Source organism: Triticum aestivum, chromosome 7D (genome assembly GCF_018294505.1).
Source record: "Triticum aestivum cultivar Chinese Spring chromosome 7D, IWGSC CS RefSeq v2.1, whole genome shotgun sequence".
NCBI lineage: Eukaryota > Viridiplantae > Streptophyta > Magnoliopsida > Poales > Poaceae > Triticum > Triticum aestivum.
The window spans coordinates 576,686,328-576,709,362 of record NC_057814.1 but is presented as its reverse complement, the minus strand read 5'-3'; the positions used below and the strand labels follow the sequence as shown (position 1 = coordinate 576,709,362).

Here is a 23,035-nt window from a genome sequence, read left to right as displayed (position 1 = left end):
AAATTACGGCTAATGTCCTATAGGAAGCACTTCTGGTTTTAACATAAAGGCACAACTAAGGTACTATAGGAAGCACTTTTATATTTAACACAAAAGCACAGCTAACGTACTATAGGAAGCACTTCTAGTTTTAACACAAAAGCACAGCTAACATACTATAGAAAGCACTTCTGGTTTTAACACAAAAGCAGAGCTAACGTCCTGTAGGAAGCACTTCTGGTTTTAACACAAAAGCACAGCTAACGTACTATAGGAAACTGTCTGGATGAACACAATAGGACATGTATCTGTCTCGTAAAAACTTAGGGAACATCATTTCAAACATAAAATCAGGTGCTGAAGCTGGAAATCACTTACGGAACAAAGTTTTTCTTGAGGCACAAATTCTTCTATGTAGGCTTCTAGTCTGGGACTCATTTGGAAAAATGGCGCCTGAAAGCCAGGAGGTGGTTGGAAAGGCGTGCGCCTAATGTCTTTCAGCTGCCATGTGGAAGGAAAGAATTACAGTCAAGTCAAATTAATACATGGCAGATAAGTCATTATGTTGAGTCGAAAAGTTCGCCAAAGGAAAATGATGAAAAGTTGACTCACCGTGTGTTTCCCAAAAATTCCGTCCTCTGTTGACAGGCTGTCTATGTTAGCATAATTCTTAATGTCCTCTGCGTCCCACATGACAAGTCTTGCAGGAGTGTCAGGTTCCAGGTCCATAATCTTCGTATCTAGGTACTCAAAATACGTTATCTGCAAGTGGGGAAGAGGTAAAAATTAATCATGTTCTTGTAGCTGCTTGTGGGTATAAAGAAGTGTACAAGTTAGTGAACGAACCACTGGAATCAGGAGGCAGCCACACAGGGCGCCTGCGAATCCTTTGTCCTTGAAGGTCTGGAGTGATGTCACCAGTTTCTCTGTGACAGCATTGGACCAATCATATGATGATATGTTACTTGCTGGTCCTTCTAGAGCGGCTAAATAGTCGGGGCTAACGCAATCATATGTCGTTGGGCATAGAAATACCGCTGTTGCAAACATCACGAAAACCCGTTGAAACACTTCTCCTGTCAGCTCTGGGGTTATGAGATCAGTTAACTCTCTGATGTTTGGAGCATGCCCAGCACACCGAGTTTCAGACTTAACCTGACATCTGAAAGCTTCTGAGCATTTTCTAGGGATAATCTGCCCGCCCAGTGGAATTCCTAAGATCCGGTGCACGGTGTACGAGTTGATAAGGAATTTGTATCCACTAGGCAGTACGAAACACCTGGAAGGGCAATCAAAATAGTGGACAAGCCAGCGAACGAAACACCTTGGAAGCTCGCGACAGCACAGATCTAGAAGGTATCCAAAACCAATATCTCTGACAAGCTGTTTTTGTGGTTCTGTTAGCTTTTCACAGACAGAAATGAATTTCTAGAAGCTAAGTTTTGTGCTGAACTCTTCTTCGTATTCACCCATTGCAGCAGCTCTCTGGACAAAGATAAGAAACGACCTTTAGCAAATGTATTGTTGAACCACATGCTTTTCTGGCAGAAGCTTACATGTAAACGCCGAGTCAGCAAAACAGAGATAAATATTTAAGCCATGATTAAAAATGCAGCTAGAATGAGAGGCATTGATTTCCAAAGAAATTTCAACGACACACGCGAGATGCATGATAAAAAACACCTACTTCGAAGCAACAAGCTGCTTCTTTGTCCTGTACTCCTCAACAAGCTTTTTGTGCGCTGCACGTTTTAACTCGATCCTTAGTCTCTCTGTCTCTAGTTGGTCATGAACCATGAAATCTTGGGTGACAATCTCCATGCCATCGACAGACTGAGACTGAGTCTCCGACAGCTGTGCGGTGGAGTCCATCTCATCGAACTCTACATAAGAGGTCATGAGACGTCATCGTTACCAGGTCAGCTATGTAAGACAGTTGTTAGCAGTCCATGTGAGACCATCATCAACAGGTTGGTTAGCTAAGACGGGTTCTTACTCTGAGTTAGTAACTGCTTTGCAAAAAAGGACGTAAATCCATTGGATCCCTGCTATAGATTGCAGATCTATACAAATAATTTTTCCTGTCTCTAGTTGGTTAGCTAAGACGAGTGCTTAAGTTTTGCATGGCTGGAGATATAACTCAAGTTAGCAAAACCACGGCGCAAGCATGCAGCTGGCATGATTACAGTGAGGTTAGCTGAGTCCTAATTTTAAATCCATAACCTCTCTGCTGTTAAGACGGCGCAACAGTTTGAGCACGGACCAGCTGAAGATAATTGGATCCGGAACCGATATTCAAATCGTGCCCCACCTGCTGTGTTGTGCACATGCGGTGTGTACGCAGCCCGCGGAATTGCTAGCACCAGTAATTTTTTTGTTCAAACATTGGATCGGGGCATAATCATGGTGAGGATGCAATGGATTACTTGAACAGGAGATCCACGGCGAGTGAGATGAAGGAGACCGATAATTTTTCAGTGGCGAGCGAACTCTGCAGAGAGATCAGGATTGGCTTTCCTTTGGAGAGCTCGCCTGTCGCCACCGATGCTAGATGGAGAGAGATCTGGAACTCATCTGCGGATGACCCCACAAGTTAGTCAAATACTTGGAGGAACTATTTGAGAGCCCACATGTCAGTATGAGTTTGAAGTCCACCTACCACATTTTCTCACCTCAGATGGAGGTACTCCTCGTAGGACTCATATAAGGCCGACCCCACAAGTTAGTGAGAGACTTATAGGAATTAGTAACTGAGAGCCCACTTGTCAGTGTCGTCGACGGTCAAGTGAAGTCGACCTACCACATCTTGTCATGCCCAAGAAACATGCCCATCTCTCATGCGTCGCAAAACTCACCCCACCTATCAGGCTATTCTTCTCCTGCACGCAAAAAAACGAAGTAGCCTCTCTCTTTCTTTCTCTCTCTCTCTCTCTCTCTTTCTCTTTTCTCTCTCTCCGAGATTCAAAATCATTGAAGGGGATCACTGACAAACTGCAGGAAAGCAGACCCCCCCACAATTTCCGAACAATCAACGCATATGATTCGACAATCAAAGGTTAGTAAAAAATTTATCAACGCACCTTTTGCGTGGCGATTCCTGATACACGAGATTCAATTCGTTGATGAATTTGTTGTGGTCGGGATTCATAGTATAAAATTGTTTAGTTTTACACTGTAGCTTTGATATGAGTTTGTTTTTTGTTTTGTATCCTCTCGTCCTTGTAATACGAGGTTGTTACTTTTGTTAGGTTTCATGGTTATCTTTGTGTTAAGTGTTGCACAAGCAAATTAGCATAAGAGGATCTCACTTTGGTTGAGGTTGTAGTTTAATTAAAAATTAATATATGTATATATTTATATATGTTAATTATATAGAACTAAAAATATATCTCTATTGATATCGACTTCAAAAAGTTTCAACACTGATACTGCAGGTTTATAACCATTATATTTATTACGTCTCTTTTTCGGGGCAGATGTTCAGGAGTGCGTCATCTAGTCAGGACAACAGGAACGGTCGGTCTTTGAACGACATCGGCAAGGATTATGGGAGGTAGGTAATAGTAAGGCAGTTGAATATTAGTGTTTGGTCTTTTATTTCTGGGACGTTTGCTGTCAAGGTGTCACCACTGAGAACACCAAATAGTAGATCATTAACAACAACAAAATGATTTATATATCCTGGATGAATGCCGTAATATCTGTTTATCCTGTGCATCTACTCTGCAGTTGAGTATCGAGAGGTGGAAGAAAAAAAATTACTACAAAACGAGAAAAAGATCAAGGATGCAGATGCTGTCAAACACGCACATGCCATGCAGGCTGGAATAATTGGAGTCAAGAGTGAGATACAAGTTCTTGGCAAACGTCCCAACCAGGAGCATGGTGTGCAACAGACACCTGCCAAGAGGAGCATTCTAAGCAGCAGAGACTCCACTAAGCAGATTGTGCAGGTAACGGCGAAAACTTCAAACACTGGTTTTAACGTTCGTGGAAGTTTTAGTCGCACGTGCCTCTAATTATTTTTTGGTTTGAAGACACAGATGCCCACAAAGGCGCAGAGCGGGCATTGTGATGGCCCAGCATTTGTAGGCGGTCATAATGAAGAGGTACAGGGTAACATAATTTCCTTTGATGCAAGCAGAAGGATCATTGGCAACAAAAGCATTGGTGTTCAAGGATTCAGTACGGTTTGCACAAGGAAGAAGAGCCCAACGACAAAAGCAAACATAGGAGCAATAAGCTCTACCATACAGCAGCATCAGAAAGCAATACAGGTGACAGCATATACGAACGTGCAACAACATTTAAAGCAAATGTATATTTTTTTGTGAGCAATTTTTTCTTTGTTTTCGTCTGGTATATTTAAATTGCAGTATCTTTCACACGCAGGTGTACGAGGAAGGAAGCAAGTATCGCGGTAGTCCACGGATCGATGAAAACATAAGGCAAGGTCCTTTGAAAGGATCACCTGTGGCGTTCAACATGAGGGGTCCTTCTAAAGGATCTCCGATGGCATTCAAAATTGTCAGCGAAATCACCAATGCACGGAGGTTATCGCCAAGATTTGCTGGACAAGAGAGGCATGGGAAAACAAAGGTGATGTCGGAACTATGCTTTTTCAATTCAACACACAAACAGTTTTATGGGAGAACAGGGTAAAGTGCAAAACAGGAGGACGGCTGTCCGTGTTTTACGGCTGTATGTGCAGTTGTTCTTTTATATAGGATGTTGTTGTGCCTCTCCGGTTGTATGGTGTAAATAGAAGCACATCTGTGCCTCTTTGTGCAGATGTGTGTGTAGCATGGTCACATTCGTGCTGCTGGGTGTAATGTGAACAGTGCCTCTGGTGTACCGCTTATACTCGGTGAAGAGGCACGGGTCTGGTTTTGGTATACCAGATGAGCCCTGATGAGTCATATAAATCTTTTGTTTAGAAATTTAAAAAAATGCATATGCTGCTCTGGAAATCTAATTCGGTTTCTTGCCATGTGTTCAGGATTTGGCGGAGGGGATAACAGATGAGGGAAAGAAATATCATAGTTCTCCATCCGTTTCGAAGGAAACGCAACGTTCACAGCAGCAAGTAGCGTACAGCGCCAGCACGGATTGCATGGTAGAAGCAGCACAGTCTCTTGGTTGCACGAGTGCCAGAGAAACAGGGAGCAGCATTGCACAATGCAACATTGGAGAGGCAGACTCATTTATGGATTTGACCGTGCCATGCAGAAACGACGCTGCTGCGTGTGACAAACAATAGAGCAGCTGCAGCTCCGCTATAAGTGGACCTGTGGCTGGCGATGAGACTGATGTCGTCAGAAGTGAATGCGATCAGACGAACGAAGACACGGTAGACAGAATCATCATGGCGCCGCCGACCATTGTAGAGAAAGAAATAGACGACATGTTTAAAGAAGGCATATACCCAACGATTCAGGAGGTCACCGAAGCGCTCAAACAGAGGGTGGTATGGTATTCGGATCATTGGATGAGTGCTTTTTGTTTTTCTGCAGATATGCTAGAAAGGTTGGCTTTGCTGCCAAGCAATCAACGAGCAGAAGATCGACATATGATCAGCAGCTTGACAAGCACGTGTTTCAGTGCGCCAATGAAAGTGCGTTATATCGACTAGAGGGGGGCTGAATAGGCGATTTTTATAAATTCTTCACTGAGGAATTTGTGGGTGAGGAAATTCCTTAGCGAAGAACTACTTGCAGCGGAATAAGTACTCAAAAGTATGCATAGCAGAACACAAGCATAGTCATCATGATGAAATGAAAACAAGCACAGAGTACAGAAAGCATAAACACAGGATAACACAGGATGAAGACAAATAGACTGAGGAAATTGAACTGAGGAAATTGAGAAAGTCTTCAGTCAAAGTATTCAAACACAGATATGAACAATTGCACAACACAGGAATGAGGAAATGAAAGAGTTGAGGAAATAGAACCAGTTGGCTTGGTGAAGACAATGATTTGGTAGACCAGTTCCAACTGCTGTCTGAGTTGTACGTCTGGTTGGAGCGGCTAGGTATTTAAACCTGAGGACACCCAGTCCCGGACACACAGTCCTCACCGTATTCTCCTTGAACTAAGGTCACACAGACCTTGTGCAATCACTCGTGGTAAGTCTTCAGGTGACTTCCAAACCTTCACAAACTCGGTCACTCGGCGATCCACAATTTCCTCTTGGATGCTCTAGACCATGACGCCTAACCGTCTGGAAGAAGCACAGTCTTCAAAGGTAACAAGCGTCAGATCCACGCAGGATCAATATCTTCAGTGATGCTCAATCACTTTGGGTTTGTAGGTGTTTGGGTTTGGGGTTTTTCCTCACTTGATGATTTTCGCTCAAAGTCCTCGGAGGATGGGATGCTCTCAATTGACAAGTGTCAGTTTCTCTTGGAGCAGCCAACCAGCTAGTGGTTGTAGGGGGCGGCTATTTATAGCCTAGGGAGTAGCCCGCATGATAAGACATAAGTGCCCTTCAATGATATGACCGTTAGGTGGGTAGATATTTTGGGACAGCTGGCGCATAACACAGCAACGGTCGGAAATTTGAGGTTCAAATTCCTCAGGGCTATCATGTTCCTCACTGTGTAGGCAATCTGCACTGGCGAATTCCTAACTCCTCAGTCAGAACAAATTCCTCAGAGACCAGAAGAACTTCGTCTCTGTCACTGAAGAATATGACTGAACTGTATGAGATTTCCAATGGCTTCACTCGAAGGGATTGGTAGGTGTAGGATTTTGAGTTGAGCATCACATGGAAATTTTTCCTTAGTATTTCCTCGACCCCCTTTAATAGTACGGTGTTTCCTATGACTCAAGAAAGAGAAAATGAAACTATGAAAACAAAAGTCTTTACGCTTCATATTCCTCAAATGAATACCAAGTCTTCAAGGTCACACCAATTTCTTCACTTTCAAAGTCTTCAGAAATCCAAAGTCTTCAGTCGAAGAACTTCAGTTTTAGGGGTCGACTTTCTCTGTAAATATCAAACTCCTCATAGACTTATAGATCTATGTACACTCACAAACGCATTAGTACCTTAACCTATAAGTCTTCAATGCACCAAAATCACTAAGGGGCACTAGATGCACTTACAATCTCCCCCTTTTTGGTGATTGATGGCAATATAGATTAAGTTTTCAACGGGGATAAACATATGAAGTGTAAATACTGATATTGAGGAATTTGATTGCAAGATATAGAAGAACTCCCCCTGAAGATTTGCATAGTGAGGAATTTGCTTTTGAAGCAATGCACACTTGAAGAGTTGAATCATGGAGATCTCCCCCTATATCTTGTAATTAATTCATACACACATTTGACATAATATATGAAGAATTTGAAATGCATGATGAAATATGGTGACTGATGTAATTCAGCATGCGTGCAATAACATTAACGAGGAATAAGCATGCAGAAGAAACATCAAAAGTATCAGGTCACCATAGAGTTTAAGTTTACAACTCGATCCAACAAAGTCTTCAATAGAACGAGAGTTGCAACTTAAAAAAAACGCCCATATAAGATAGACCCGCTTGAAGACTAACTCAAATTTCTCCCCCTTTGTCACCAAATGACCAAAAGGTTCGAAAATGAGGACTAACGCCCCTGAAGAATATCAAGGTGATGAAGGAGCGTCAGCGTTGTTGGGGTCGGTTGTTGGAGTAGGGCCTGCCACAGTGTCGTCCAAATCTTCATGTTCATCAGTGTCACGTGATGAAGAATAGCAGCTGGCCACTAAGGAAGGAACCTTGACCTTCTTGTACTTCTTCGGAGGAGGTGCAGCCCAGTCAAGATCGTCCTTGAGACCCATTGTCTTCAAATCTTCTTCACTATAGACTTGAGACAGAACAGCCCAGGTGCAGTTGAGGATTTCATGAAGGTAGTAGTGGTTTTTCTTCACTGCATTGTGGGTAGCAGTCATGTTGTGAAGAATTGAACCAAACTGACGCTTGACCCATTTATGATTACGATCAACCTTCTAGTGAAGACTGAGGAGAAGCTCACGGTCAGTCATCACCCTGGGTGCTGTGCCTTGAGGATTTTTCTTGGGTGCGTTGGCGGCAGAGTCATGGGTGGCAGAGTCATCATTGGTAGAGTAGGATGCAGCCTTGCGAAATTTTCCATCCAATGGACGAATGCCTTCATCAATTACAGCAGTAGCCTTGCCCTTTTCATCAGCTGAGGAAAATGTCCGTTTGAGGACTTCAATTAGGGGCAAGTAGCTACAATGGTTCAGTGTATCAGCTTTATAGTTGAGTGAAGACCTTGTCCTGATGAATCTCATAATCCAAGGTGCATAAGGCTTCAACTCAAATGGTGACATGGCGACATTAGCCAGAGTCCTCATGAAGAAATCATGGAAGTTGATGGGAATGCCATAAATGATATTGAAAAGCAGATTCTTCATGATGCCAACGACTTCTTCATTTGAGTCATGGCCCTTGATTGGACTCAATGTCTTCGTCAGAATGCGATAGACAGTCCGAGGCACATACAACAATTCCTTCACAAGGAATTTTGTTCTTGAGGTCTGACCTGGCTTCAAAGGCTTCATCACACTTGCATGTAGTGATCGGTTAGCTCAGGTTCATTGTAGACGCAACAAGCACCTTCAAGGGGCGGACTGAGAGGTAAGGCACGAAGCAATTCAGTAGCTGGTGCCTTGTAGTGAGTGTTTTCAGACATCCAGTCCAGCACCCATGAATTCACATCTTCAGAATTTCCGGTGATGTGCAGCGTTGCATAGAATTGAAGAATAAGTTCTTCATTCCAATCACAGATGTCAGTGCAGAAATTTAGCAGTCCAGCATCGTGAAGAACACTGAGGACTGGCTCGAAGCACGACAGAGATTCCATGTCCACATGAGGAATGTGCTCATGATCGAAGACTTTGTCTTTGTCAAATAACACTGAGGAATAGAAATTTTCCTGGCTGGCAGTCCAGAAACGCCTCTTCCTTATGCGAGCAGAGTCATAAGGGTTGTAATCAGTGAAGAATACATGCTCGCCAAAGAAGGCATCCGTCTTGAATTTCTGCTTCCTGGAGAATGGATCCTTTGGTTTGGGCATAGGAGTGTCAGTGAGTTGCATCAGAACCTCAGGAATCGCAATCTCACGTTCTTCAGGCTGAGGAATTTCTGGTTCCTCTTCAGTGGCAGCCTGGTTCTTGAATTCTTCATTTCAGTTTCTTCAGCACTAGCGGCTGGAATGTCTTCACGAGCTTCATCAGATCCCATTTGAAATGTAGTGACTGGGGACTGATGAATTTGCTGCAGTGGAGTGAAGAGTGGAGAATTGGGGTGCTGACTTTCCCAAAAGTCATGATTCATCACAGGTGTGGTACAGCCAATGTCCACATCTTCATCTTCAATTTCTTCAACGCCGGCCTCTTCAGCAGTAAAATGAGGCACAGGCGAGGAAATAACTGGGGTTGAAGGGATTTCATCCACTTCAATTTCTTCATCCATCTGCTCTGACGTAGCAGCAGAAGGAGTTTCTTCATCAGATCCGCTAGGGATCACATATTCTTCATCAAAAGGAACAAGGTCCTTTGATGGCATGGTTGAGATTGGAACAACATCAGTCAGGTTTGCAAAAGAGCTGGTCATAGGCTTCATTTTCTTCGGAGCAGAAGAATCTGAAGAAGCTGATGCTTTCCTTTTCTTCACTACTGCACGCTCTGCAGCCTTGGTCTTCTTCACATCTGATGCAGATGGAAGGATTGGAGTTGGAGTAGGCACAGAAGGAGCTGAGGAATTTGGTTCAGTTTCTTCAGGCGCACCACTAGTGGGTGCCCTGGGAATTTCTTCAGTGACTGGAATGCAGTCATCAGCCTTGGAACTCACATTATCTTCAGCAGCCTGATTGTCATCAGCGGTGCTGGCATGTTCTTCAGTTTGCTGAGCAGATGCTTCAACCGGAGTGACTTCAATATGCACAGGGGCAGCGGTACTTGAAGTGAGTGTCTTCGTCAGATTGACGAACCTGACCTTGGCTCCTTTCCAATCAGCATAGTAAGCGTTGAAATCATCGCTGAGGACTTTGATTTCAGACTGGAGCTTTACGAGTTTATCAGTTGTCATAGAGACAACGTTGTTCTTCAAGAACTTCTCCTTCCTGTACTGTGCTTTCTTGAGTTGCCTGGCCTTCTCATATTTCCATTTTTCTTCACTGATGAAATGGGTCAGCATGTGACTTTGGCCAGGTGTCAACTTGAAATCAGGCATAGGAGTGTTTGGATCCTTGTGCCAGAGATCAATATAGTCGAGGATCAGCTTTGGATCCAAAAGCAGTGGCACTTCTGTGCCCTTGGCTCTAGCGGCCCTGACTTGCCTGTCTCTGATGATCTAGCAAGTTCTTCATCATCAGCTTCGTCATCTTCAGACGGTACTTGGAAGGCGACCTGCTTCTTCTGAGGACTTGGGCGAGAGCCTCATCCTGCAGTGGTCTTAGTCTTCAGCAGAGAGGGTCCTGTTGAAGAATATGGTGCAGCTGAGGAACTAGCTGAAGCTCCTGAGGCAATGGAGATGCCTGTAGTCCTTTGGCACGTGGCAAGATGCACAGGTGCTGAGGATTTTGTTGGAGCAGCTAAGGACTTTGGAGGAGCAGGAGCGGCTTGAGGAATTGGTCGTGAGGGCTCGGCTGAGGAAATTGGCTGTGAGGGCATTGAAGACGAGGCACATGGCTTGTGTGCAGGCTTCTTTGCCATGGATTTCTTCGGCCTTACAGAGGCCTCAGCAGCAGCAGTGGAATCTTCGTTGAATTTCCTCACTGCATCTTTAGCCTATTTGGCCAACTTGGCCTGGCGCTTGGCCCATTCTTTAGGAAATTCCTCACCGTGCTTGATGCTAGTGGGATCTGCCTCTTGGCCAGGTGCCAATGGAGGTCTTGAGCATGGAGGAGTAACAGCGAATTTCTTCATGTATTTTGGAGTCACATACCTGTACTCCCTCCACTCTTTTGCCCATCTCCTTTCTATCCTCTGAATGCGCACCTTGCGCTGGTTTTTATCTTCCTCAGGGGGTGTGCAGTACCCAGCATAAATGTCCTCAGGGATTTCAAAGGCAGTATTGACCTCAGGCCTCTTTCCTCCTTTTTGTGGCTTCTTTTCATTAGCCATTTTCTTCAGTTGAGGAATTTGAACAATTGAACTCTCTGAAGAAGTATGCAACTTTTCTTCAAGGAACGCTGCAAATGAGTTAAGTTGATGAGAACCTAGTGATTCAGCAGCGGACATGAGTACCTGTGAACAGAGTATAGTTGCGAGGAATTTGGAGAGGTCATATGCGTTCTCAGAAGGTTTTTCAATAAGAACAAGTTTGAGGAATTTGACCAGATGAGTCTTGAAGAATTTCACTAAGCGTTCTTTGTCTTAGGTTCCAGAGTTGTATAGATCGAAGATCCACACAATTGAGGAATCTTGAAGAAAAATGATGCTTAGAGAAACAAATCAAGAATAGATGACTAGTGAGGTGTTCAGTGTGTGAATTTTTTTGAGGAATAAACACCTTTGAAGATTTTGTAGAAGTCATTTGAATCAAAGAGGGCAGCAAAAGTAACTTTTAATTACCCTGGACGAAGAACACGACGAACTGGGATGTGGAGAGGTGAAGCTCGTCTGTGCAGATCTTCCCCGCCCTAACTTGGCGGAGGAAGACGGCTACGGCGGCGGCGGAGTGAAGATTTCCGCGGCCGGCGTGAGTACGGCGGCGACGAGGTCGAGGCAGTGAAGATCTTTCTCACCGGCGACGATGATGTAGCGGCGGCGCTAGGGTTTGAGAAGCTCGAGCGGGAGAGAGGTCGAGCGGAGTAAAAGAAGTGAGGAAGGGGAGAGGGGGTATTTATAGCCACGGTGGAAAACGGTTCGCCCGAAGAAATTGGACGAACGTGCCCCTGACCCTTCTCATCCGCATGACATGTGTCACCCACGTACTGAGAAGTGGAGATCGTGGGTGAATAGATAAGTATATCGTGGGAAGCGGAACGGTTTGAGCGGCAAAGCCGAAATTTTTGGATAAGATAAGTTAAAAGTTCCGTTCGCAAATTCTTCAGCTGACAAGGACACAACGAAGATTTTGAACGAGTTTCAAATAGAACGCACATGAAGAATTTGTGAATAGATTGGGTTGAGTATAGCATAGAGGGGGAAGGGTCCGATCACATTCACTTAGCAGAAAAACCAACTTGAAGAATTAGACCTAAGTGAATGCTGTAGAGGACATAAACTCACACACACACACACACACACACACACACACAGATATATATATATATATAGCCAAAGAAGAAAAACGACGAAAACAGTGAAGATTTTGCAAAGTTGAAGAATATGAACAACTGAGGAATTTCAAAACTGAGGAAAAACTCAAATTGAAGATTTTCAACTTTTGTGGTGGCGTGACCCACCGTATAAGAATGATGATTTCAGACACCGCGTACAATTGTCGTAGGGTTCTGAGAATCAAATTCTTCATTAATTTCTTCACACTTCGAGTGTTATTCTTCATTGATTGAAGAAAAACATTTCTTCATGTGTTGCACATCTAAGTCATCAATTTTGCATAAGTGTTAGGATGAGTGTCCTTTTCAAAGAACATTCGAAGATTCTAAGATATTTAGCTCACACCGCAACTTGCTAAATCTATTCTCATCCAAGGGCTTTGTGAAGATATCCGCTAGCTGTTCTTCAGTCTTCACATGCTCAATAGAAATGTCGCCCTTCAACACATGATCGCGAAGAAAATGATGACGAATCTGAATGTGCTTTGTCTTCGAGTGCTGAATTGGGTTGTGAGCAATCTTGATGGCACTCTCATTGTCACAGAAGAGAGGAACATTCTTCACGTTGACGCCGTAGTCCTTGAGAGTTTGCTTCATCCACATCAATTGAGCATAGCAAGAACCAACAGCAATGTACTCAGCTTCAGCAGTAGACAGTGATACGCAGTTCTGTTTCTTCGAGGACCAACAGACCAAAGATCGTCTGAGGAAATGACATGTACCAGATGTTGACTTGCGATCCACACGATCACCAGCATAGTCAGAGTCAGAATATCCAACGAGATCAAAAGCCGAGCCCTTGGGGTACCATAATCCTAGTGTTGGTGTGTGAGCTAGATATCGAAGAATATGCTTCACAGCCTTATGGTGTGATTCCTTCGGTGTAGCTTGAAATCGGGCACACATGCAAACACTAAGCATAATATCTGGCCTAGATGCACATAAGTACAATAAAGAACCAATCATGGAGCGGTATACATTTTGATCGAAGTCAATACCATTTTCATCAGTGCACAGATGGCCATTTGTGGGCATAGGAATTCTGACGCCTTTGCAATCTTGCATGCCGAATTTCCTTAGTACATCCTTGAGGTATTTCTCCTGAGATATGAATATGCCATTGCGCTGTTGACGAATCTGAAGACCTAAGAAGAATTTCAACTCTCCCATCATAGACATTTGATATTCTTCACTCATCATATAGGCAAATTCATCACTATAACATTGGTCAGTACAACCAAAGATGATATCATCAAAATATATTTGGCATACAAACAATTCTTCATCATATGATTTAGTGAAAAGAGTAGGGTCGAGTGAACCGGGTTTGAAGCCTTTCTTTATGAGGAATTCCTTCAAAGTATCATACCACGCCCGAGGGGCCTGCTTGAGGCCATAGAGGGCTTTATTTAGTCTGAAGACTTTGTCATGATGCTTAGGATCTTCAAAACCTGGGGGTTGAGCAACATATACTTCTTCCTCAAGCTTACCATTGAGGAATGCACTTTTCACATCCATTTGATATAAAGTGATATCATGATGGTTAGCATAAGCAAGTAATATGCGAATAGCTTCAAGTCTAGCAACAGGTGCAAAAGTTTCATCGAAATCATTTCCTTCAACCTGTGTGTAGCCTTGAGCTACTAGCCGTGCCTTATTCCTCACCACAAGGCCATTTTCATCTTGCTTGTTGCGGTAGATCCACTTTGTGCCAATGATATTGTGTTTGCGAGGATCTGGACGATTGACCAGTTCCCAAACGTTGCTGAGCTCGAACGGATGTAATTCTTCTTGCATGGCGTGAATCCACTCAGGCTCCAGAAATGCTTCATCTACCTAATGGGCTCTGAGATAGAGACAAAAGCATAGTGCCCACAAAAATTAGATAAATGTGAAGCTTTCGAGCGTGTGAGAGGACCTGGTGCTTCAATGTCATCGATGATCTTCTCAACTTGCACTTCTTTTGCAACGCGAGGATGAGTAGGTTGTTGTCGAGGAATTTGATCAGCATTTTCTTCAGCACCATTTTCTTCAGCAACTTCTTCAGGTGCATTAGCTCGTCGTTCTTCACGTTCTTGAATGAATTCTTCAGCAGATTCTTTGGTAGGAATAACATCCTCAGTAGCCTTGAACTTGATAGTTTCCTCAGGTGCTGGTTCATCTATCACAGAGGGTAGGTGCTCTCTTTGCGAGCCATTAGTTTCATCGAACCGCACATCTACAGTTTCAACAACCTTGTGAAGAACGGTGTTGAAGACTCTGTAGGTGTGCGAGTCCTTTCCGTAACCAAGCATAAAACCTTCATGTGCTTTCGGTGCAAATTTAGCATTGTGATTAGGATCTCTAATCCAACATTTAGCACCGAAGACTTTGAAATAACTCACATTGGGTTTCTTGTCAGTGAGGAGTTCATAGGCAGTCTTCTTGAAGAATTTGTGAAGATATACCCTGTTGATGATGTGGCACGCAGTATAAATTGCCTCAATCTAGAAGTGACGAGGCATCTTGTACTCATCAAGCATAGTGCGAGCCATCTCAACAAGAGTTATGTTCTTGCGCTCCACGACGCCATTTTGTTGAGGAGTGTAAGGAGCAGATAACTCATGAGTAATACCAAGTTCATCAAGATAGTCATCAAGACCAGAATTCTTGAACTCAGTTCCATTGTCACTTCTGATGTGCTTGATCTTCACACCAAAGTTGGTTGAAGCCCTCGAGGAAAATCGTTTGAAGACTTCCTGCACTTCATGTTTGTAAGTAACAATGTGTACCCATGTGTAACGAGAGTAATCATGAACAATAACAAGCCCATAGAGAGATGCGTTATTTGTGATAGCTGAGTAATGGTTAGGACCAAAGAGGTCCATGTGAAGCAATTCGAATGGTCGAGTAGTGGTCATGATAGTCTTCGCTGGATGCTTAGCCTTGTTCATCTTTCCAGCTTCACAAGCTCCACACAAGTGATCCTTGAGGAATTTGACATTCTCAATGCCAATGACATGCTTCTTCTTCACAAGCGTGTGCAAATTCCTCATGCCTGCATGACCAAGTCGTCGATGCCATACCAATCCTTCTGAAGCTTTTGCAAGTAGGCACACGGCTGGTTGCGGTCCTGTAGAGAAATCAACAATATACAAGTCTCCTCTCCTAAAGCCTTCGAAGACTTTGGAATTGTCAGCTTCCATAACCACAACACAACAATACTTGCCAAAGATAACTACCATATCAAGATCACAAAGCATTGAGACAGACATGAGGTTGTATCCTAAGGACTCGACAAGCATGACTTTGTCCATGTGTCGATCCTTTGTGATCGCAACCTTACCTAGACCCAATACCTGACTTTTGCCTTTGTCAGCGAAGATGATATGCTTCAGATGCGATGGTGATAAGGGAGCATCAATCAATAGATTCTTGTCACCAGTCATGTGATTTGTACATCCACTATCGAGGACCCACTCAGTGGCTTTGGGTTGATCATCCTGCAGATGAATTAGTGCAGCTTACGAACTTCATATACTTCATCAGTGAAGAATATGACATCAAGTTATCATATCAATTTCATCAAGAAATAGAACAGATAAAGTAGTATGAGGACGTGAGAAATGAAAGTTCATTTCTTCATGATTAGCCTGCGTCCTTTCAGGCATACTTCAGGTCTCCAGCAAATTCTTCAGACGTTCAAGTACGTCTGGAGACCTGACCCTGCAGAAGAGATTAGTTATTTTTCTTCACCACCCACATCTGAAGGGGTGGCAAAGAGTTCATCACTCCGCGAGCTCCATATGAGAAAGGTGGCATAGAAGCCAATCCGTTTCGTTTCACATAAGAGAAGTTAGGGTAAGCATATGAATAAGCAGAGAAATTCTTCGAGGACTTGTGAACATAATGATTAGAAGAATAATGCTCATATTCATAGCCCTTGGCTGTTCCCCTGCGAAACAGAGTTGTTAGCATGATGATGTTCATATGAGGACTTTGATCCTCTTGAGGAATTTGATCCATGTGAGGAATTTGGTCCGTATGAGGACTTGGATCCATATGAAGAATTTGGTCCATATGAAGAATTTGATCTGGGGTTCCTATTCCTCACAGGTGGTGTCATGAGGACATTCACCTGAAGACTTTCAAGGCATCTTTTGGGAACCCAGATTTTCTTCATAGGAGAACCGTTCCTGCAGTTAGTGCCAACATATCTAGCAAATACTTCACCATTCTGATTTTTAAACAGTTTATAGTTGGAGTCAAATGACTCATCAGAAGAATGAGAAGATTCACATGTAAAGCCAGATAAATTAGATGGATCAACTGGAGGTCCCTTTGCAGCAACCCATGAGGTTTTGGGGTACTGCTCAGGCTTCCAATATGTACCATCAGCATTGAGTTTCCTCTCAAAGGCAATACCCTCTCTCCTAGGGTTCCTGTTGAGGATCTGCTTTTTAAGCACATCACAAAGAGTCTGATGCCCTTTGAGGCTTTTGTACATGCCTGTCATGTACTCGTCAGAGATTCGGTCCCAGATAAGCTTCGCATTGCAAAGATGCATAATGCACCTGAATTCATCTCTGGATAGGCAGGAACAGATGATATCCTTCGCCATGATGTCAAGTCGAGTGTACTTGCGAATATCATCAGTGTTCGCCATCTTGCATAGATCAGTAAGACCAATCTCAGTGACGGTCCACAACTCGCTGTTCAGTGCCATGAGGCGCTTCCTCATCATGGCCTTCCACTTGGGATAATCATGACCGTCCAATATGGGGCATGTCACTTTCTTCATACCTGCGGTCGACATAACTAAAACTCCAGGAGGTTAAACCAAAATCACACAGAACAAGGGAGTACCTTGCTCTGAAGCCAAAATCACTTTCTTCATACCTGCGTCAGAAGTGAATGCGATCAGACGAACGAAGACACGGTAGACAGAATCATCATGGCGCCGCCGACCATTATAGAGAAAGAAATGGACGACATGTTTAAAGAAGGCATATACCAAACGATTCAGGAGGTCACCGAAGCGCTCAAACAGAGGGTGGTATGGTATTCGGATCATTGGATGAGTGCTTTTTGTTTTTCTGCAGATATGCTAGAAAGGTTGGCTTTGCTGCCAAGCGATCAACTTGCAGAAGATCGACATATGATCAGCAGCTTGACAAGCAGGTGTTTCAGTGCACCAATGAAAGTGTGTTATATTGACTAGAGGGGGGGTGAATAGGCGATTTTTATAAATTCTTCACTGAGGAATTTGTGGGTGAGGAAATTCCTTAGCGAAGAACTACTTGCAGCGGAATAAGTACTCAAAAGTATGCATAGCAGAACACAAGCATAGTCATCATGATGAAATGAAAACAAGCACAGAGTACAGAAAGTGTAAACACATGATAACATATGATGAAGACAAACAGACTGAGGAAATTGCACTGAGGAAATTGAGAAAGTCTTCAGTCAAAGTATTCAAACACAGATATGAACAATTGCACAACACAGGAATGAGGAAATGAAAGAGTTGAGGAAATAGAACCAGTTGGCTTGGTGAAGACAATGATTTGGTAGACCAGTTCCAACTGTTGTCTCAGTTGTACGTCTGGTTGGAGCGGCTAGGTATTTAAACCTGAGGACACCCAGTCCCGGACACACAGTCCTCACCATATTCTCCTTGAACTAAGGTCACACAGACCTTGTCCAATCACTCGTGGTAAGTCTTCAGGTGACTTCCAAACCTTCACAAACTCGGTCACTCGGCCATCCACAATTTCCTCTTGGATGCTTTAGACCATGACGCCTAACCGTCTGGAAGAAGCACAGTCTTCAAAGGTAACAAGCGTCGGATCCACGCAGGATCAATATCTTCAGTGATGCTCAATCACTTTGGGTTTGTAGGTGTTTGGGTTTGGGGTTTTTCCTCACTTGATGATTTTCGCTCAAAGTCCTCGAAGGATGGGATGCTCTCAATTGACAAGTGTCAGTTTCTCTCGGAGCAGCCAACCAGCTAGTGGTTGTAGGGGGTGGCTATTTATAGCCTAGGGAGCAGCCCGCATGATAAGACATAAATGCCCTTCAATGATATGACCGTTAGGTGGGTAGATATTTTGGGACAGCTGGCGCATAGCACAGCAACGGTCGGAAATTTGAGGTTCAAATTCCTCAGGGCTATCATGTTCCTCACTGTGTAGGGAATCCGCACTCGCGAATTCCTAACTCCTCAGTCAGAACAAATTCCTCAGAGACTAGAAGAACTTCGTCTCTGTCACTGAAGAATATGACTGAACTGTATGAGATTTCCAATGGCTTCACTCGAAGGGATTGGTAGGTGTAGGATTTTGAGTTGAGCATCACATGGAAATTTTTCCTTAGTATTTCCTCGACCCCCTTTAACAGTACGGTGTTTCCTATGACTCAAGAAAGAGAAAATGAAACTACGAAAACAAAAGTCTTCACGCTTCATATTCCTCAAATGAATACCAAGTCTTCAAGGTCACACCAATTTCTTCACTTTCGAAGTCTTCAGAAAGTCTTCAGAAATCCAAAGTCTTCAGTCGAAGAACTTCAATTTTAGGGGTCGACTTTCTCTGTAAATATCAAACTCCGCATAGACTTATAGATCTGTGTACACTCACAAACGCATTAGTCCCTTAACCTATAAGTCTTCAATGCACCAAAATCACTAAGGGGCACTAGATGCACTTACAACCAAGGAAGGGCAGAATAAAACAACCGAGAGACATGTTAAGGAGTGAAGGAGCAACTGCTTGATCTGGACAAGCTGCCCAGTCCAAATAACAGCCAACAGGGATACAGATAGGAGGAAATGGTATCTGAAGAACGTGCGTCTAGAGCACAACCACCAGCTTCACCCATCTGATTGGATGCTTGAGTTGATGAGATGCTATAAGAAGATGACACCTCAGGAGAAATTCTTTATACAAGTGCTGCAGAAGGCGAGGTTAGAACCAAGGAAGGTTATGCAGATTTTTACTGCCATGGGGAAACCGAGGCAATAAATTATGTTCGACACGATTGACATAAGCAACATTGCATGCCGAGACAGGGCTGGAGAGCGCGGCACTGATATCGCAGACACCATGAAACTGTTTGCTGATATGCAGAGGCGGAGGCCGGGATTCTACCATGTGGAAGAGACAGAGAACAATGTAGTGCGCATCCTGTTCTGGACAAACTCCTTTTGTAAGATGAATTATGATCTATATGGAGATTTCGTGTCTTTTGACACGACATTCTCTACGAATATATATGGCTTGCCATTTGCACCAATTATAGGTGTCGACAACCACGGGTCGACCGTCCTGTTTGGAGTAGGCCTTTTGAAGGATGAGAAAATAGGGTCATTCAAGTGGCTCCTAAGCACGTTTGTCGAGGCAATGGGAGGTAATGAGCCGAAATACATAATAATAGACCAGGAGCAGGCGATGAAGACTGCAATAAAGGAAGCTCTTCCGAGGACGAGGCACATGTTTTGCTGGTGGCATATTAGGAAGAACCTGAAGGAAAATAACGCAGCAGTGTTTGCGCAGCACCCAGGGATGTCTGATGATATATTTTGAATCGCCAAAAACTCACTAGATCAAGACGAGTTTGAGGGTGCCTGGAAAGCAGCAATTTCTCTGCACAAGGCGGAAGGCAACAAACACCTGAACACGCTATGGGAACTCCAAAATTTTTGGGTGTCGGCCTACTTCAAGGAATGTTTCTATCCTTTCTCGTCAACAACCACTCGCAGTGAGAGCACGCATTCGATGTGGAAGAATTACGTCGACCACAAGGACACTATAAAAAGGTTTGTTAATGCGTATCACACGATTCAGCAAAATTGCATCGCCACGCTTGACAAGAAAAGACACCGAACAGAAGAGAAGGCGCCATCACTAGAGATGGGTTTTCCGATTGAAAGACAAGCAAGTCAAGTATACACGAATGAAATTTTCAGGAAATTCCAGCTGGAGCTACGGAACCGGACTTACTTCAAGTGCTCTGACCTGGCAAAGGGGAGGCAGTATTTTTTAAAAAAGATTATTGAGCCTGGAGAAAAAGTGTGGAAACCATATCCGGGCGAGGAATTTGACAGGTCTGAGTTCAGGGTAGATGTGGATGAGCAAAAAGAAATATACAGTTGCAGCTGCAAGAAAATGAGTAGGGATGGCATTCAATGCTGCCATGTGCTTAAGGTGATGGACCAAACAGGCATGATCGATCAACTTCCAAAATCCTTTGTCATCCCCAGATGGACCAGGAATCTATCAGAGAGTCTGAAAGTTCTGTCTACAAGTCAAGGTGATAGCATGACTGCACAAGACGATGAAACTATGAGATTCGGCCTCGCTTACGCTGAGTTGTCGGATATCTGTTCAAATGCTTGTAGAAAAGAGAAGGCATACCGTGTGCTGCGTGAGTGTACGGTAGATATGAAAATAGAAGTCATGGCGGCACTTGCCGAGGAACCAGACACAGGAATTCTTGCCGAAACTCTCAAGAACCCTCCCATGAGTGGCTCAAAGGGTACGAAAAAAGGAGATCGCATCAAAGCTGGTTCTGAGAAGAAAGGAAAAGGCAACAAAGCCGCATCCAAGTGCGGCCGTTGTAGAGTAAAGGGTCACAGGAAAACAAACTGCCCGGATAACCCAGAAGTCCAGGAGAGGATGAGGATTGAAGAGGAAAAGAGGAAATCGCATCAGGAGAAGAGGGCAAGGTCAATGAAATGGCCGACAACACCGACAACACCATCGAGGACATCAAATGGCTCAGGACAATGCACCAGGAGGAAGACGTCAGATGCTAGCAACTCCAACGACCCCACTGACAGCAGGGAGCATTTACCAAAGTCTTGCATCTACGCCAGAATCAAACATCACACAAGACAGGCACACAGAATGCGTGCAGGGAAGCCCGCGACAAGGCACGGAATCTGCGCAGTCCATTTTCAGGAAGGAAAGGTCTGAGTGGAGACTTTTTGGTACCGGAGAACAGTACGGATAGAAAAATTAAAAGGTAATAATGCAGCTTAAACAGGACGTAAGCAAAAAACAGTGATGACCGCAATCTTTCGCTTTGTTTTTATGTATGAATATTAATTTTACAGGTAAATAGGTTGGATAGCTACGCAGAAGGGTGTGGTTGCACAAGGGTCGAGAAGGAAGAATGGATCGCTGAACATTCAAAAACAAGGCCGCACGTGGAGCGATGAAATAGCAAGCAATTGGTGGGGAGGGCGGGCGGTTGTCGATTGTTTATTTTCTTGTGTTGTGGTTATAAGAACGGCTTGTAAGTTAATTTTCTGCAGTTATAGAAACAAAACAAATTTAAATAAGAACGCCTTTTGCTTCTTTATGTATTTTTTACTCGGCGGACAAAAATATCAGAGGCACAGGTTTCCTTGTTATTTTCCGCAGCCGCGTCGGTTTCTGAACGTGGATGTTGTAAGCATAAAAGCATGCTTCTCTGCTGCGTGACAGAGAGATAAAAATAACCTAAGGGCACAGGCAGCCACGGCCATGCCACCGGTGAGTATTCAACCGTGACTCACGGTTGCATGGTCACGCCCGCCGTTATGGAGCGAAAACGTTTTTAAGCACATAATCTGGGTCGTGTTTCTGGGGCTACATAACTGTGGCTTTCGTGGTAACTGTGCCTCGCCTGTTCTAACGCATGTTCTTCTGTTATGAATGCATGACTATAAGTAATTCAAATAACCGTGCTTGTGATGCGTGTCCAACCGTGCCTCATGTGCCTTCACGCTGTGCTTCTGTCATGCAAAGATTTCAAACTGAATGGGTCACGGTTGTGTTTGTTTTTCTGTTTCACAAATGGATATAGTGTCTGGCAGTAGGTTCACGGCGTTCGCTATGAGAGAATCACGTCTTTACATGCTACTAAAGCACGTGGAATCACGGCCGTGCCTGTGTGTGGCATGTAGAACAGTGCTTTACAATGCAGAAGGCAGGACCGTGTGTCTCGTTCTTGAAAAGCCGTGGTTATGCCATCACTTCATTCACTTGGTTTTGTCCGCGTTTTAGCAGAATCATCTGCAAAGCAGAGGCACGGCCTTGAATCTTCTACTGGCTTCATTGTCAATGTGCCCGTGGAAAATTTTGCCGCTTGCAGAGGGAAGATGGCTGTAGAATCGTGCTTCTGGCGTGGAACAGATTCACAAAGATAGGCACGCTTTGTGAATGTGTGCGGTAAATAATTAAATCACGGAGGGGCACACACGTGCCTGGTCTGCAAGTACAACAGTGCATCTCGTACCATCAAAGCCGTGACTCTATTTGACGTTTCAAGCAGCCAACTAGCATTGACTTGTTATTACTTTTGAGTTTTCAGTGACCCAGTCGATCTGTCATGATCAAGACTTCTAACGACTGTGTGTGTTCTACTATAAGTTTGAGTCTAATGTTGTATGCCTGTTGCTAAGTTCCATTATTAGTTAATACCATTGATTCTTTACTATTACCAACTTAGTTTTTCTCTTGTAGTCCACTTTTTATGCATCTCTCTATATGCGTGCGCATGTATAATCTGATTCATTTCTGATGATGTTAATCAATGTGCCTCCTCGTGTCTCTTGTACCTATAAGACTGTGCGTTTTTATCACTGTACGACACTTCCTCTGTGTATGTCCGTGACCCTGTGGTGAACGTTTGGGTGGAAACATGCTGCACAGCCTAGAACATAGCGTCCTGTAGAACCACGACAGTGCTGTTTCTGCAAACGAGACGTGCTTGTGCTTTGTTTAAAACCTTGCCCG

At 43.9% G+C, this 23,035-nt stretch overlaps 1 pseudogene; it reads left to right on the top strand.

Moving 5' to 3' along the window:
• The first annotated feature begins 2,656 nt into the window (after window positions 1-2,656).
• LOC123171317 (uncharacterized) lies at window positions 2,657-21,474 on the top strand (annotated as a pseudogene).
• Window positions 21,475-23,035: the final 1,561 nt, after the last annotated feature.